At 54.0% G+C, this 13,883-nt stretch overlaps 1 protein-coding gene across 2 annotated transcripts in view; it reads left to right on the top strand.

The window, feature by feature from the left end:
- The first annotated feature begins 268 nt into the window (after positions 1-268).
- LOC147661058 (cannabinoid receptor 1-like) overlaps positions 269-13,883 on the top strand; it is a 36,867-nt gene continuing 23,252 nt past the window's right edge. Inside the window, exon 1 of one of the 2 annotated variants that reach the window (XM_086951364.1) lies at positions 269-447. The gene's annotated coding sequence lies outside the window, so the exon portion shown is untranslated. The remainder of the gene's footprint in view (positions 448-13,883) is intronic. The other variant, XM_086951363.1, reaches the window with a different exon arrangement.

Below are 13,883 nucleotides of genomic sequence, written 5' to 3'. Positions count from 1 at the left end.
CTATCCACTACATATCAACAAGGATAATACTGCTTTTGTATGTATGTACAATTGTATGAACGTGTGACAGATGTCATGTTAAAACTTAATAAGGAGCTATTTAAAAAAAATGTTGTCTTTAAAACCTGAAGCTACATTTCTTTGATCTTGAGACTATCTTGACCTCAACTGGAAAACATTAACCACAGATGAGCAAAGAGGAAGTTGCGACAACAGTTAAAGTGTGGTTGTTACAACAAACTTCGACAGAGCATCCAGTGCGCGGTGTCTTGCTGTATAGTATGGGATGAGAAAACTAACTTGCAATAAGAGATCCCTTCGTCAGAGTTTGGGGCTGAAATTGATCTCATTCACTGCCCTTAGCAGAAGATATTTTGATAAGAAAGCTTAACAACTCGGAGACCGACGAACAAAGAACATGCACCTTACTCCATGTACCGGAAAAGAGTGAGTATTAATGTTCACAAAGGAAAATAATTCAATTTTTGTGTTTTAACCATTGAAAACTTAAACTCACATCTGAAAATTGGGCCAAATGTATTTGTTTGCTCGTTGTTTAACGAGGTACTCATTTTATTGCACTGTATCTGAAATCGGAGTTTCTCCAAACTATTGTCATATAAAGGCTATGATGTTTATGTATATTTGAAGATACCTTTAAAAAAGACAAGAGTGTCTTTATAATTGTATCTCTGAAATCGTACAGTTGAAATTTCTGTAAAGTATAAAAGGGATTAGGGAATTCACTCACTAACCATTTTAGAGTAAAAAGGCACAACCTCGAACAGCACCTTAAAAAATGTATTTGTCTTTCGGTGACATCGTGTTTTCAGCAATAAAACATTTTTGGGAGAAAAGCCTCTAAAGCTGGCAACAGGCTCAGGCGGCTCGGATCCTGTGTATTATTTTAAAGCTCATATGCCAGTAAGTCCAACTGCGAAAACCTTAGATATCAAAACTGTTGCCAGGTGTGCCCAACTAAAAAGTGAGAGCGCCATACACAAAGTTAGGTGAGTGAGTTTGTAGTAGGCATCGGGGAGTGGAAGGTTGGAGGGATCTTGAGGGTAGCAGTGCGACGGTGGAAGCACGTCAGCGTTATCCCAGCTTTGAGCGTAGTAAAAAAAGAACTGGAAAACAGCTTTTAGTGAATACTTCTCTCAGTTGAAAACATGACACACCCTTACACTACAGGTTTATGGGCATCAGTCCCAAAGCGATAGGTCAGGAATAAACCTGTCTGCAGCAGTATTCTGCTGATCACTTACAAGTTATAGGCTTCTGAGCAATTAAGATGGCTTGTATGCAGGGTGTGTGTGTCCTTCTGTTTGCATGCTGTGTGTCTGTGCGCTTACTCCTGGAAGCAGCAGGATGCTTTAGAGCGAAGCCTCCTGGTTTAGGTTGGTTCCCATAGAACAGTAAAACTCTAGCATCCACTGTGGTTAGTGGGTGGGAGGGCAAAAGCTACCGTGACTATCTATTCCCTGGAGAACATGTTAAAAAGCCAATACGATTTCAAACTCCCTTATGACAGCACTGCACCAAAACCCCTACATCTGGTGACATGTGGTGTCATGTCTCAATAGTTTCCTTGGAGATGATCGCTGGTGAAATATTGCAGAAGAGGGGGCAGCGAGACAGGCCGTTTGAAAAGGTAACAGGATGATGACAAAAAGTGGAAGGCCGTAGTGCTTAATTTGTGCCAGTGGTTTCCGGTGCTCAGCAACGGCACTTATTAGGCAGGGCCGGTACTATAGATTTCTGTCATGGGCAGTGGTCGAAGTGGGAAATAAACAGTAGGGGAACTGTGGGTGGAGAATCGGGAGGCGGGAATAACCGAAGATTGAATCAGTGGGCAGAGTCAGGGGTGTGGCTATAAATAGTGAAAGATACCAATTTTTAGTACGTTTAGCATTTCACTGACCAGCTACAGCTTATAATGTTATAACGTTATTTAATTAAAACAATGGATCAACATGTTTATTTGAGGTTTAATTCAGGAAAAAGCAAACACTCATAGGGAATACAGGTTTATGTAAAGCGTGAGAAATATAAGCAGGAACAACATGTTACCTTAATGCTTTTACTCTCATTGTTCAGAAATCCAGGAGTATTGTTTGTCTCAAACATTGAGGACATGAATACAGGGCTCCTCCTGTACATGTGTGTTAAGCAGGGCTCAGAAGAGAAAGGGACTCTTCAGGAGAATCTAGACTCACAGAAACCCACACAGGCTCATTCATATTCATGTCAGCCAGCTAGCTGCTCAATCATAATATAGCAAAAAGAATACCTGGTGGACAGAATGCAGAACAATGTCATACATTCACCCCAGTACAGAGATCTGGGCCTAAATCCATAGTTTTTTGCTCACCATGCCATTCCAGTTTGGACCGAGCCATATGCAAATCCATCTTGATCCTGCGCCCAATGGAAAAAGTCCAGCCTGAACTGCCAGGCCATATATATTCAAGTGTCCTTTCATTCAAGAAGTGAACACAAAGCAGAACTCCAGCCCCGTTCACTGCTCCTGCCCCGTTCACTGCTCCTGCCCCGTTCACCGCTCCTGCCCGGTTACCACTCTTGCTAGTGCCTAATCACCGCTCCTGCCCCATCACTTCTCCTGCTTCGTAACTACTCCTGCCCTGTCACCTCTCCTGCCACATCACCTCTCCTGCCCCGTCACCTCTCCTGCCCGGTCACTTCTCCTGCCCGGTCACTTCTCCTGCCTGGTCACCTCTCCTGCCCTGTCACGTCACCTGCCCGTCACTTCTTCTGCCCAGTCACTTCTCCTGCCCGTCACTTCTCCTGCCCGGTCACTTCCCCTGCCCGGTCACTTCTCCTGTCCGGTCACCTCTCCTGCCCTGTTGCCTCTCCTTCCCTGTCACTTCTCCTGTCGCGTCACTTCTCCTGTCCTGCCACTTCTCCTGTCCCGTCACTTCTCCTGTCCTGTCAATCAATCAATCAATCAATCAATCAATCATGGGCATTTGTATAGCGCGCTACTCACCCGGAAGGGTCTCAAGGCGCTGGGGTGGAGGGGTTCGCTACTGCTCGAAGAGCCAGGTCTTGAGGAGCTTCCTGAAGGAGAGGTGATCCTGGGTCAGCTGGAGGTGGATGGGGAGGGAGTTCCATGTCTTGGCTGCCAGGTAGGAGAAGGATCTTCCCCCGGCAGTGGCTTTGCGGATGCGTGGTATGGGGGCGAGGGCGAGGCTGGCCGATCTTAGCTGGCGGGTGGGTGCGTAGAAGATCAGGCGGTTGTTGAGGTACTTGGGGCCCAAGTCGTGGAGGGCCTTGTGTGCGTGGGTGAGGAGCCTTAACGTGATCCTCTTGCTGACGGGGAGCCAGTGCAGGTCTCTCAGATGGCCGGAGATGTGGCTGTGTCGGGGGATGTCCAGGACGAGTCGTGCGGAGGCGTTCTGGATGCGCTAGAGTCTTTTCTGAAGTTTGGCTGTGGTTCCGGCGTAGAGGGTGTTTCCGTAGTCCAGTCGGCTGGTGACGAGTGCCTGGGTGACCGTCTTCCTGGTTTTGGTGGAAATCCATCGGAAGATCTTACGGAGCATGCGCAGGGTGTTGAAGCATGATGACGAGACGGCGTTGACTTGTCTGGTCATCGATAGGGAGGAGTCCAGGATGAAGCCCAGGTTGCGAGCATGGTCCGTTGGTTTGGGGGTGGTGCCCAGGGCAGGGGGCATCCAGGAGTCATCCCAGGCAGAGGGCGATGGTCCCAGGATGAGGACTTCCGTCTTGTCTGAGTTCAGTTTCAGGCGGCTTTCTTCATCCATTCGGTGACGTCTTTCTTCCCTTCGTGTAGGCTGGTTCTTGCGGTGGCGGGGTCGTTGGTGAGGGAGAGGATTAGCTGGGTGTCGTCGGTGTAGGAGATGATGTTGAGGTTGTGTTTGCGTGCAATGGCTGCGAGAGGGCTCATGTAGACGTTGAAGAGGGTTGGGCTAAGTGATGATCCTTGTGGTATGCCGCAGATGCTCGGACTGGACTGTTCCCATGGGGCACAGGGTCAGAGCTGATTTGCATATCGCCATTGTCTAACCCAGGGTGGTGTGGAGTGCAAAAAAACGATGGATTTTGGCCCAGATCTTTTGACTGGGGGAATGTGTGACATTGATCCACATTCGGTCCATCACTTGTTGTTTTTGCAATTGCCGCCCTAAGTGCGCTGGGGATGCCCAGACGTGGGTCCCAGGCACTCCACACCACTTGGAGTCAAGCTAGCCGGGCTGATGAGAGGTGTTACCTCGAAACCGGTCCGGTCCTCGGATGCTTGATTCCGTACTGGGAAGGACATGGCTTTTGTAGTTCGGACTGGACTGTTCCCATGGGGCACAGGGTCAGAGCTGATTTGCATATCGCCATTGTCTAACCCAGGGTGGCGTGGAGTGCAAAAAAACGATGGATTTTGGCCCAGATCTTTTGACTGGGGGAATGTGTGACATTGATCCACATTCGGTCCATCACTTGTTGTTTTTGCAATTGCCGCCCTAAGTGCGCTGGGGATGCCCAGACGTGGGTCCCAGGCACTCCACACCACTTGGAGTCAAGCTAGCCGGGCTGATGAGAGGTGTTACCTCGAAACCGGTCCGGTCCTCGGATGCTTGATTCCGTACTGGGAAGGACATGGCTTTTGTAGTTCGGACTGGACTGTTCCCATGGGGCACAGGGTCAGAGCTGATTTGCATATCGCCATTGTCTAACCCAGGGTGGTGTGGAGTGCAAAAAAACGATGGATTTTGGCCCAGATCTTTTGACTGGGGGAATGTGTGACATTGATCCACATTCGGTCCATCACTTGTTGTTTTTGCAATTGCCGCCCTAAGTGCGCTGGGGATGCCCAGACGTGGGTCCCAGGCACTCCACACCACTTGGAGTCAAGCTAGCCGGGCTGATGAGAGGTGTTACCTCGAAACCAGTCCGGTCCTGGGATGCTTGATTCCGTACTGGGAAGGACATGGCTTTTGTAGTTCGGACTGGACTGTTCCCATGGGGCACAGGGTCAGAGCTGATTTGCATATCGCCATTGTCTAACCCAGGGTGGTGTGGAGTGCAAAAAAACGATGGATTTTGGCCCAGATCTTTTGACTGGGGGAATGTGTGACATTGATCCACATTCGGTCCATCACTTGTTGTTTTTGCAATTGCCGCCCTAAGTGCGCTGGGGATGCCCAGACGTGGGTCCCAGGCACTCACTCCACACCACTTGGAGTCAAGCTAGCCGGGCTGATGAGAGGTGTTACCTCGAAACCGGTCCGGTCCTCGGATGCTTGATTCCGTACTGGGAAGGACATGGCTTTTGTAGTTCGGACTGGACTGTTCCCATGGGGCACAGGGTCAGAGCTGATTTGCATATCGCCATTGTCTAACCCAGGGTGGTGTGGAGTGCAAAAAAACGATGGATTTTGGCCCAGATCTTTTGACTGGGGGAATGTGTGACATTGATCCACATTCGGTCCATCACTTGTTGTTTTTGCAATTGCCGCCCTAAGTGCGCTGGGGATGCCCAGACGTGGGTCCCAGGCACTCCACACCACTTGGAGTCAAGCTAGCCGGGCTGATGAGAGGTGTTACCTCGAAACCGGTCCGGTCCTCGGATGCTTGATTCCGTACTGGGAAGGACATGGCTTTTGTAGTTCGGACTGGACTGTTCCCATGGGGCACAGGGTCAGAGCTGATTTGCATATCGCCATTGTCTAACCCAGGGTGGTGTGGAGTGCAAAAAAACGATGGATTTTGGCCCAGATCTTTTGACTGGGGGAATGTGTGACATTGATCCACATTCGGTCCATCACTTGTTGTTTTTGCAATTGCCGCCCTAAGTGCGCTGGGGATGCCCAGACGTGGGTCCCAGGCACTCCACACCACTTGGAGTCAAGCTAGCCGGGCTGATGAGAGGTGTTACCTCGAAACCGGTCCGGTCCTCGGATGCTTGATTCCGTACTGGGAAGGACATGGCTTTTGTAGTTTGGACTGGACTGTTCCCATGGGGCACAGGGTCAGAGCTGATTTGCATATCGCCATTGTCTAACCCAGGGTGGTGTGGAGTGCAAAAAAACGATGGATTTTGGCCCAGATCTTTTGACTGGGGGAATGTGTGACATTGATCCACATTCGGTCCATCACTTGTTGTTTTTGCAATTGCCGCCCTAAGTGCGCTGGGGATGCCCAGACGTGGGTCCCAGGCAATCCACACCACTTGGAGTCAAGCTAGCCGGGCTGATGAGAGGTGTTACCTCGAAACCGGTCCGGTCCTCGGATGCTTGATTCCGTACTGGGAAGGACATGGCTTTTGTAGTTCGGACTGGACTGTTCCCATGGGGCACAGGGTCAGAGCTGATTTGCATATCGCCATTGTCTAACCCAGGGTGGTGTGGAGTGCAAAAAAACGATGGATTTTGGCCCAGATCTTTTGACTGGGGGAATGTGTGACATTGATCCACATTCGGTCCATCACTTGTTGTTTTTGCAATTGCCGCCCTAAGTGCGCTGGGGATGCCCAGACGTGGGTCCCAGGCACTCCACACCACTTGGAGTCAAGCTAGCCGGGCTGATGAGAGGTGTTACCTCGAAACCGGTCCGGTCCTCGGATGCTTGATTCCGTACTGGGAAGGACATGGCTTTTGTAGTTCGGACTGGACTGTTCCCATGGGGCACAGGGTCAGAGCTGATTTGCATATCGCCATTGTCTAACCCAGGGTGGTGTGGAGTGCAAAAAAACGATGGATTTTGGCCCAGATCTTTTGACTGGGGGAATGTGTGACATTGATCCACATTCGGTCCATCACTTGTTGTTTTTGCAATTGCCGCCCTAAGTGCGCTGGGGATGCCCAGACGTGGGTCCCAGGCAATCCACACCACTTGGAGTCAAGCTAGCCGGGCTGATGAGAGGTGTTACCTCGAAACCGGTCCGGTCCTCGGATGCTTGATTCCGTACTAGGAAGGACATGGCTTTTGTAGTTCGGACTGGACTGTTCCCATGGGGCACAGGGTCAGAGCTGATTTGCATATCGCCATTGTCTAACCCAGGGTGGTGTGGAGTGCAAAAAAACGATGGATTTTGGCCCAGATCTTTTGACTGGGGGAATGTGTGACATTGATCCACATTCGGTCCATCACTTGTTGTTTTTGCAATTGCCGCCCTAAGTGCGCTGGGGATGCCCAGACGTGGGTCCCAGGCACTCCACACCACTTGGAGTCAAGCTAGCCGGGCTGATGAGAGGTGTTACCTCGAAACCGGTCCGGTCCTCGGATGCTTGATTCCGTACTGGGAAGGACATGGCTTTTGTAGTTCGGACTGGACTGTTCCCATGGGGCACAGGGTCAGAGCTGATTTGCATATCGCCATTGTCTAACCCAGGGTGGTGTGGAGTGCAAAAAAACGATGGATTTTGGCCCAGATCTTTTGACTGGGGGAATGTGTGACATTGATCCACAGTCGGTCCATCACTTGTTGTTTTTGCAATTGCCGCCCTAAGTGCGCTGGGGATGCCCAGACGTGGGTCCCAGGCACTCCACACCACTTGGAGTCAAGCTAGCCGGGCTGATGAGAGGTGTTACCTCGAAACCGGTCCGGTCCTCGGATGCTTGATTCCGTACTGGGAAGGACATGGCTTTTGTAGTTCGGACTGGACTGTTCCCATGGGGCACAGGGTCAGAGCTGATTTGCATATCGCCATTGTCTAACCCAGGGTGGTGTGGAGTGCAAAAAAACGATGGATTTTGGCCCAGATCTTTTGACTGGGGGAATGTGTGACATTGATCCACATTCGGTCCATCACTTGTTGTTTTTGCAGATGCTTTCGGTGGCTTCGGATCTGAACGGGGGGAGACGGACTCTCTGGGATCTTCCGGCGAGGAACGAGAGGATCCACTCCAGTGTATTCTCTCGGATTCTGATGTTGCTGAGGCGCTGTACTAGGGTGCGGTGGCAGACAGTGTCGAACGCTGCAGAGAGGTCCAGGAGGATGAGGGCCGCTCTTTCCCCGTTGTCGTGCAGGGATCTGATGTCGTCCGTGGCTGCGATGAGGGCGGTCTCGGTGCTGTGGTTGGCTCGGAAACCAGCAGACTGCGAAGGGTCGAGGGGTCCGTTCGTCTCGAGGAAGGCCGCAAGCTGTCAATTTTCCTGCACCATCACTTCTGCCCTGTTCACTGCTCCTGCCCCATTCACTGCTCCTGTCGTTTCACTGCTCCTGCCCCGTTCACTGCTCCTGCCCCGTTCACTGCTCCTGCCCCGTTCACCACTCGTGAAACTGCCCCGTTCACTTCTCCTGCCCCGTTCACCGCTCCTACCCCGTTCACTGCTCCTGCCCCGTTCACTGCTCCTGCCCCGTTCACTGCTCCTGTCCGTTCACCGCTCTTGTCCGTTCACAGTGCCTGCCCAGTTACCACTCCTGCTCATACCTAATCACCGCTCCTGCCCCATTACTTCTAATGCTTTGTCTCTTCTCCTGCCCTATCACCTCTCCTGCCCATCACCTTTCCTGCCCATCACCTCTCCTGCCCATCACCTCTCCTGCCCGTCACATCACCTGCCTGTCATGTCACCTGCCCATCACTTCTTGTACCGGGTCACCTCTCCTGCCCTGTCACCTCTCCTTCCCCATCACCTCTCCTGCCCTGTCACCTCTCCTGCCCCATCATTTCTCCTGCCCTGTCACCTCTCCTGCCACATCACCTCTCCTGCCCTGTCACCTCTCATTCCCCATCACCTCTACTGCCCTGTCACTTCTCCTGCCCCGTCACTTCTCCTGCTGCGTCACTGCTCCTGCCCCATTCACTGCTCCTGCCCCGTTCACTGCTCCTGCCCCGTTCACTGCTCCTGCCCTGTTCACTGCTCCTGCCCCGTTCACCGCTTCTGCCACTTTCACTTCTCCTGTCCTTTCACCGCTCCTGCCCGGTTACCGCTCCAGCTCATGCCCCATCACCTCGCCTGCCCGTCAACTCTCCTGCCCCATCACCTCTCCTGGCCTGTCATCTCTCTTGATCCGTCACCTCTCCTGCCCCGTCACTTCTCCGGCTCGTCACATTTCCTGCCCCGTCACTTCTCCTGCTCGTCACTTCTCCTGCCTGGTCACATCTCCTGCCCAGTTCCCTCTCCTGCCCAGTCACCTCTCCTTTCCTGTTGCCTCTCCTGCCCCGTCACTGCTCCTGGCCCGTCACTTTTCCTACCCCCTTAACTTTTCCTGCCCCGTCACTTTTCCTGCGCCCTCACTGCTCCTGCCCGTTCACTGCTCCTGCCCGTTCACTGCTCCTGTCTAATCACCACTCCTGCCCATCACTTCTCCTGCTTCGTAACTTCTCCTTCCCTGTCACCTCTCCTGCCACATCACCTCTCCTGCCCCGTAAATGTAAATGTAAATGTAAATGTAAATGTATAGGCATTTATATAGCGCACTACTTACCCGTAGGGTCCCAAGGCGCTTCGACCGCTGCAAAACCCTTCCTGGCTTCCCTGAGAGATGGTCCCTTAATGGGTATCTCCAGGGTGAGACCAGGCATCCCCGGCGGTCTGGTGGGGCCGTTAGTGAAGATGAGGCAAGCTAATGCCCAGAGTTGCCGAGTGTGATCGCTGATCAGAGTGGGCACCGACGCGAGAGAATTATCGAGTCCGCTGACCCTGGTCCAGAAACCTGCCGCGCCGGGAATCGAACCCTGGTCCCAGGCCGTCCTCTGCTCACGGGTCTGCCGCCTCTAACCAGTGAGCCCCGTCACTTTTCCTACCCCGTCACTTTCCCTGCCCTGTCACTTTTCCTGCCCTGTCACCGCTCCTGCCCGTTCACTGCTCCTGTCCCATTCACTGCTGCTGCCCCGTTCACTGCTCCTGCCCCGTTCACTGCTCCTGCCCCGTTCACCGCTCCTTCCCGGGTACCACTCTTGCTCATGCCTAATCACCGCTCCTGCCCATCACTTCTCCTGCTTCGTAACTTCTCCTGCCCGTCAACTCTCCTGCCCCATCACCTGTCCTGGCCTGTCATCTCTCCTGCCCCGTCACCTCTCCTGCCCCGTCACTTCTCCTGCTCGTCACATCTCCTGCCCCGTCACTTCTCCTGCTCGTCACTTCCCCTGCCTGGTCACCTCTCCTGCCCAGTTCCATCTCCTGCCCAGTTACCTCTCCATTCCTGTTGCCTCTCCTGCCCCGTCACCTCTCCTGCCCCGTCACTTTTCCTACCCTGTCACTTTTCCTGCCCCGTCACTTTTCCTGCCCTGTCGCTTTTCCTGCCCTGTCACCGCTCCTGCCCGTTCACTGCTCCTATCCCGTTCACTACTCCTGACCCGTTCACTGCCCCGTTCACTGCTCCTGCCCCGTTCACTGCTCCTGCCCCGTTCACCGCTCCTGCCCGGGTACCACTCTTGTTCATGCCTAATCACCGCTCCTGCCCATCACTTCTCCTGCTTCGTAACTTCTCCTGCCCGTCAACTCTCCTGCCCCATCACCTCTCCTGGCCTGTCATCTCTCCTGCCCCGTCACCTCTCCTGCCCCGTCACTTCTCCTGCTCGTCACATCTCATGCCCCGCCACTTCTTCTGCTCGTCACTTCTCCAGCCTGGTCACCTCTCCAGCCCAGTTCCCTCTCCTGCCCAGTCACCTCTCCTTTCCTGTTGCTTCTCCTGCACCGTCACTGCTCCTGGCCCGTCACTTTTCCTACCCCGCCACTTTTCCTGCCCCGTCACTTTTCCTGTGCCGTCACTGCTCCTGCCCGTTCTCTGCTCCTTCCCGTTCACTGCTTCTGCCCCGTTCACTGCTCCTGCCCCGTTCGCCTCTCCTGCCCGGTAACCACTCTTGCTCATGCCTAATCATCGCTCCTGCCCATCACTTCTCCTGCTTTGTAACTTTTCCTGCCCCGTCACCTCTCCTGCCACATCACCTCTCTTGCCCCATCACCTCTCCTGCCCCATCACTTCTCCTGCCCGGTCAGCACTCGTGCCCGATCACTGCTCCAGCCCCGTCGCTTCTCCTGTCCCATCACTTCTCTTGCCCCGTCACTTCTCCTGCCCCGTTACTTTTCCTGCCCCGTCACTGCTCCTGCCCCATCACTGCTCCAGCCTCATTCACTGCTCCTGCCCCGTTCACTGCTCCTGACCCGTTCACTGATCCTGCCCCGTTCACTGCTCCTGCCCTGTTCACTGCTCCCACCCGTTTACCGCTCCAGCTCATGCCCCATCACCTCTTCTGCCCGTCAACTCTCCTGCCCCATCACCTCTCCTGGCCAGTCATCTCTCCTGCCCCTTCACCTCTCCTGCCCAGTCACTTCTCCTGCTCGTCACATCTCCTGCCCCGTCACTTCTCCTCCTCGTCACTTCTCCTGCCTGGTCACCTCTCCTGCTCAGTTCCATCTCCTGCCCAGTCACCTCTCCATTCCATGCTGCCTCTCCTGCCCTGTCACTGCTCCAGGCCCGTCACTTTTCCTACCCCGTCACTTTTCCTGCCCCGTCACTTTTCCTGCCCTGTCACTTTTCCTGCCCTGTCACCGCTCCTGCCCGTTCACTGCTCCTATCCCGTTCACTACTCCTGACCCGTTCACTGCCCCGTTCACTGCTCCTGCCCCGTTCACTGCTCCTGCCCCGTTCACCGCTCTTGCCCGGTTACCACTCTTGCTCATGCCTAATCACCGCTCCTGCCCATCACTTCTCCTGCTTCGTAACTTCTCCTGCCCGTCAACTCTCCTGCCCATCACCTCTCCCGGCCTGTCATCTCTCTTGCCCCGTCACCTCTCCTGCACTGTCACTTCTCCTGCTCGTCACATCTCCTGCCCCGTCACTTCTCCTAATCGTCACTTCTCCTGCCTGGTCACCTCTCCTGCCCCGTTCCCTCTCCTGCCCAGTCACCTCTCCTTTCCTGTTGCCTCTCCTGCCCCGTCACTGCTCCTGGCCCGTCACTTTTCCTACCCCGTCACTTTTCCTGCCCCGTCACTTTTCCTGCCCCGTCACTGCTCCTGCCCGTTCACTGCTCCTGCCCGTTCACTGCTCCTGTCCCGTTCACTGCTCCTGCCCCGTTCCGGGCTCCTGCCCAGTTCATTGCTCCTGCCCCTTCACCGCTCCTGCCCGGTTACCACTCTTGCTCATGCCTAATCACCGCTCCTGCCCATCACTTCTCCTGCTTCGTAACTTCTCCTGTCCCCTCACCTCTCCTGCCACATCACCTCTCCTGCCCCGTCACCTCTGCTGCCCCGTCACTTCTCCTATCCGGTCAGCACTCCTGCCCGATCACTGCTCCAGCCCCGTCACTTCTCCTGTCCCATCACTTCTCCTGCCCCGTCACTTCTCCTGCCCCGTCACTTCTCCTGCCCCGTGACTGCTCCTGCCCCATCACTGCTCCTGCCTCGTTCACTGCTCCTGCCCCATTCACTGCTCCTGCCCGGTTCACTGCTCCTGTCCTGTTCACCGCTCCTGCCCGTTTACCGCTCTAGCTCATGCCCCATCACATCTCCTGCCAGTCAACTCTCCTGCCCCATCACCTCTCCTGCCCCGTCACCTCTCCTGCCCCGTCACTTCTCCTGCTCGTCACATCTCCTGCCCCGTCACTTCTCCTGCTCGTCACTTCTCCTGCCTGGTCACCTCTCCTGCCCAGTTCCATCTCCGGCCCAGTTACCTCTCCATTCCTGTTGCCTCTCCTGCCCCATCACTGCTCCAGGCCCGTCACTTTTCCTGCCCTGTCACTTTTCCTGCCCTGTCACCGCTCCTGCCCGTTCACTGCTCCTGTCCCGTTCACTGCTCCTGCCCCGTTCACTGCTCCTGCCCGGTTACCACTCTTGCTCATGCCTAATCACCGCTCCTGCCCATCACTTCTCCTGCTTCGTAACTTCTCCTGCCACATCACCTCTCCTGCCATGTCACCTCTCCTGCCCCGTCACCTCTCCTGCCCGGTCACTTCTCCTGCCCGGTCACTGCTCCTGACACGTCACCACTCCTGCCCCGTCACTTCTCCTGCCCGTCACTTCTCCTGCCCTATTACCTCTCCTTTCCTGTCACCTCTTCCGTCCCGTCACTGCTCCTGCCCAGTTCACTCTGTGTACAACATTGACAAATTACACTAGGGGGCAAATTCCCCACAGTACTCTGTTTGGGGAAAGCTCCTCTGTAATCCCTAACTCTGATCTCATTGGCACATATATGCTAAAGGCAGAGGGTGGGCGCATTGTCATTCCAAAGGAGATAATCTGCCTCAATCGGAATGACAATGGGCCTTCCCACAGTCTGTGAGAGCTCAGGGAGGGGCTGCTGTGGCCTCTGGAGCTCAACAGAGAAGTGCGAGCAGCTCCTGGAAGCTGGATGAAAAAGATATCGGATTATTCTTGCCGTTCCGGGATGCTTTTTTGAAAGTAAGAAGTAGGGGAACGGACTGGAGATTTTTTTAGAAGTGTGGGCACTCTGTGCCCTTCCGATCCCGCCCACTTCTACCACTGGACATGGGGCAGCAGAGTTGATAGATGATTTTTTGATTCATCAATGCAGGTGATTCGGCAATGTATTCTTCCTGGGGTGTCTTTCGGGCCGAGCTGCCGTCATTACGCCTGGGCGTACCCATTGGATAAATATAGCCCTGGGTGGGAGGCAGGCACGCAACACCCATTGGCCTTAAAGGCCTTCCTGCCCTTGGCTCCTAATTCCATTGATTATTGGCCAAATCTCCTGAATACACTCTCTGATTCTATTGCCTCTCTTCTCCACCCTTCTACTTCTTTCCTGGATCCACTGAGTTCACAGTCCACTGATTTCCAGCTCAAAGCCACTGTCTCCAGTGATTCCTGACTTCAATCTTGCTCCTCCACTGACTCCTGACTCTACTTCGCTGACTCCAACGCCTTCTAGTTCCACTCACCTTCCATTTTGACTCCACTGGTTCCTGTCTCTGTTGACTTGTTGTGACTTCTCTAACCA

Source organism: Lissotriton vulgaris, unplaced genomic scaffold (assembly GCF_964263255.1).
Source record: "Lissotriton vulgaris unplaced genomic scaffold, aLisVul1.2 SCAFFOLD_354, whole genome shotgun sequence".
NCBI lineage: Eukaryota > Metazoa > Chordata > Amphibia > Caudata > Salamandridae > Lissotriton > Lissotriton vulgaris.
The sequence above is the reverse complement of the archived record's forward strand: the minus strand, read 5'-3'. Positions and strand labels throughout refer to the sequence as shown.